We start from the raw sequence: 4,216 nt of genomic DNA, 5'->3' as shown, positions 1-4,216 counted from the left end.
TTGAAAACTAGGACCTGGTAGGGGAAGATCAAGAACAATAATAAAAAGGACAAATGTATCAAAAATATTAGTTGGTTTGGAACGGACAAATACAAGCAAACTAATCATTGGGAAAAAGGGAATGAAAAAGAAAAAAAATTAAAAAGAAAGAAAAAAAAAATTCGGAGGAGGACTGCTTAGGGCACCCAGGCTCCGTCTGAGCACACAGACTGTGATCAAACCCCTGTGTAGGCCCAGAAGGTAGGTGGGAGTGGGGACCGTCACACCTCCACCCACCAAGCGGGTGCAGGGTGCAGCAACAAGAAGAATGTCGCACCCCTTCAGTCCCATAGGCCCCAAGTGTCCCCGGCACTGCCGGAAAGCAGAACATGATCTTAAGCCCCAGAAATCTGTGAGAGCACTGTCTCTTTAAATATCCAAGATGGTCATGCAGCTTAAACGTACAACATGGCAGCGTACTCCGGACCGGCAAAAGTCTATCACTCGGCCCACCTTTCTCTTCACCTTCCCTTGTTTATTCCCTAGCTACTGTACACAGTCCTCCGCATGGACCCTGGCTAGCAGGGGATTTTTAGGTTAATTCTTAAGTCTTACGACCACCAGATTCTGCGAGAGCGCTGTCTCTTTAAACATCCAAAATAGTTACGCTGCTTTTTTTTTTTTTTTTAAACGTACAACATGGCAGCGTCCTCCGGACCGGCAAAAGTCTACCACTCAGCTCACCTTTCTCTTCACTTTCCCCGTTCCCTAGCCACTGTACACTGTACACAGTTCTTCGCGCAGACCCTGGCTAGTAGGGGTTTTTTAGGTTAATTCTTAAGTCCTACCACCACTTGGGAATGTCCATGTCATTTGTGCTGTCAGGGGTGCTCAGGTCCCTGCCAGACCGCAGCTCCGTATATCTCCTTTTTTGGTATTTTCATGCAAATTCTTCTGCTAGTTGGGGTTTAGTCTACTTCTGAATCCTTCTCTTCAAGGCTCAGGGGTCCAAGATTAATTTCTGTGTCTGTGTCAATTGGTTTCCCTTTTCTTTGTTGAAGAGGGTCTGTGCAGTCCTTCTATATAGTCCGCCATCTTCCCAGCTCTCTGAAAGCTATTCATTTCTGATACATACAGTGAAAATGAGAATAAGGACACAATTTAGAATGCATTAACATTTAGGATTTTGAAATAAAAAAGGAATCAGTGGCAAGTGCCATCTTGTTTCATTGCTACAGAATTTCCACTTGGTCAGTGGAAAATTCCAATTAAATAATGGTCATGATAATGACTTAAAATACATTGTTGTTGTTGTTATGTGCCATTGAGTCAGACCCGACTCCTAGCGGTCCCTCCTTAGGTTTCCAATGCAGTATCACTATGGAAGTAGATTGCCCCATCTTCCTTCTGAGGAGTGGTTGGCTGGTGGGTTTGAACCGTCAGTCTTCTGGTTAGCAGTCAAGTGCCTTGGGCACTACGCTACCAGAGCTCCTTTAAAATATGTATGAGAATGTATTTCTAGCAAACTACTCTCTAATCAACCTTCTCACAGACACAACTGAACTAAATACTATTTCTACGGAAAGCCAGACATTCTCAAGTGAATGGTCTTTTTGAATTGGGTGGACTCAGCAGCATCTTTAAAGCTTTTCCTCAGTATTCAGCCCTAGCTTTAGTATTTTGACTATGCAAGGTGATTTTGTTGTAGAAGCCATCAATTGCAGCAATATAATTATTAAAAGCTTAGAAATTTTCAGAAGAGTATAAATAATTATAATAACTTAGGACTTAATTAATTTAGAACTTAAGGTAGAGTGGTATGTGTCTGTTGTCCAGAAGAGTAAAATATATTACTTAAGTAGAAATAACTGCAAGTGGGTGTAGGCTTCACCCTTTAATTATAAGTGTGAGCATTTTTTTTTCCATTAAACAAGTTTAATTCAGTTTTAAATGCAGTTGTATCAATTAAAAGTTGTATCCTTTGAAACTCTGCATAGACATTTGCATTATTTTTTAGGGTAGGGAGTTAGTTCTTTTATTTTCTTTGTCCCTAATTTTTCATCTGTAAAATAAAAATATAAAGATAACTAATCAATAACCAAAAAAAAAAAGGACAAAACGCACTGCCATCGAGTTGATTCTGACTCATAGTAACCCCCACTGGGTGCCCAAGGCTGTAAATCTTTACAGAAGTAGGTTGTCTCATCTTCATTCCACTGAGCAGCTGGTGGGTTTGAATCACCAACCTTCTGGTTAACAGCCAAACACCTTACCCACTATGCCACCAGAACTCCTTAACTAATCAATACAACTCTGTTAAATATTATATTATAATATTATAAAATTTTATAAAATATTATATTTTATTAAATATAAAATACTTAAATTTCCAAATATAGATCATCAATAGTATAGGTAGGTGATAGATGGATAGATGAAAGATAGATAAATAGATAATATAGGTATAGATAGATATGTGTATTTTATATATCTATAACCTGTTATTTTCTTTCTGGTTGAAGAATCTAATAATCTTAAGCAAAACACAAAATTATTTGGCAACATACTAAGAAAGAGAAAGAGAGAGACACAGAGAGTGATAACATTTAGCTGAAGAATTTAGAAAGATTTCATAAAGAAGGGTTCTTTTTTTTTTCAAAGAAGTGTTTATTGAATCCCTGCTGCTCTTCTTTGGTAAGGCACTCATATTCTCTGTTTCGTAGGTGGAGAATTTAAGTTAAGTGAGATTTTGATTTCTCCAAGTCATTTAGTACTTTCTTTGTTGTGGTGAAGTTCTCCAAAATGAGAATAGCTTTATCTCTATTATTTTTTTATGTGCTCAGTGTCATAATAAATGAGAAGCTACAGAAATGCCTAATAAAGTAGAAAAAACTCGTCACAATTTTGTACATAGCCTTCTAAGACTATTTCCATGTATCTATCTTTATATCTATTTCTTTATCACTTCTTTTTTTTGCATTTTAAAATTTATTTATTTCTATTATTGTACTTTGGGTACAAATTACAAAGCAGAAATTCTTTTACATTCAACAGTTAATGTACATTTGGTTTCACTTCCATATTACCATCCTCAACCCTAATCTACTTTCCTATCCTCCCTTCCCTGTGACCACCCCCCTCCCTATGTCTTTCTTAATTATGCACTTCTGTCTGTCCAGCTTTCCCTCCATGTGATTGCTACCCCTCTGGTACCCCATGGCCAATTTATCCAAGAGGTGTATCTCTGTAGAGTATGTGGGTGCATTGCCCTGAGGTGGGTGTTCTGCATGTAAGTCTTTCTACTGTTGGGTTTAGAATCAACTAAGTCCTTGGGACAGAGTCCTAACCCAGGCCTGAAGTGTATCCCAGGGCCATAGTCTTGGAAGGTTCCACCAGACTCCATGCAAACAGTAATTCTGGTCTTTACTGTGTTTTTGAATATTGTTCCATGTTTTCCCTGCCATTCTCTCCAGGATTTCCAGTTGTGATCATTTCCCAAGTGGTTGGCATTGGTAGCCATGCACCATGTAGCTCTTCTAGTCTTGGAGTCTATCATATCCTTGGACTAATTGGTTCCAAATGCCCTTGATTCTCTTCACTTTTCTTTGCTTCAGATGAGAGGAGACCATTAGCTACATCTTAGATGGCCACTTAAAATCTTTTAATACCACAGTCTCTAACCGCCAAAGTAGATTGTGGAAAAATATTTTTTATATATTGTGTTGTCCAAATCGAGACTGGTGTCCCCCAGTACTATAGTCCTTAGTCAACAGATCTGGTGTTTCTCTCTCCCAAGGTGTTTGGCTGCCTCTGAGGTATTACTCTAACTGTATCTTCTGTTGCTTCTATGATGATTGTGGTTATTTTGCATCATAGTATATATGCAAGATTACCTTCAGCTAAATATGTCATCAGTCAAGGGTATATCCCTGTTTGTTGCCCCTATCTGAACTTCTCAGTTGTCTGCATTTGTCTGTAGCCTGGTGTTTGGTGTTACTGGTTATGCAGTATTGTGCATACACTGGTATTAGCCTTTGTCATCTATATTTTATGTTTATATTTAAGTGTCCTCTCTTTCCCTAACGTTATCATGCTGGTCACAGCCTCTTTCTATGGAAAGAAGGTGTATTTTAAAATAAGGTTTGAAGGAAATTTAACTGCCAGTACACTAGAGAAAAATATTGATTGATGAAGAAACAGCATGGGCAAATATTAATGTTAGAATTTTACTTAACTA

Source organism: Orycteropus afer, unplaced genomic scaffold, assembly GCF_000298275.1.
Source record: "Orycteropus afer afer isolate SDZICR_OR568_19922 unplaced genomic scaffold, OryAfe1.0 scaffold00621, whole genome shotgun sequence".
Classification (NCBI taxonomy): domain Eukaryota; kingdom Metazoa; phylum Chordata; class Mammalia; order Tubulidentata; family Orycteropodidae; genus Orycteropus; species Orycteropus afer.
This window is presented reverse-complemented; position numbering follows the sequence as displayed.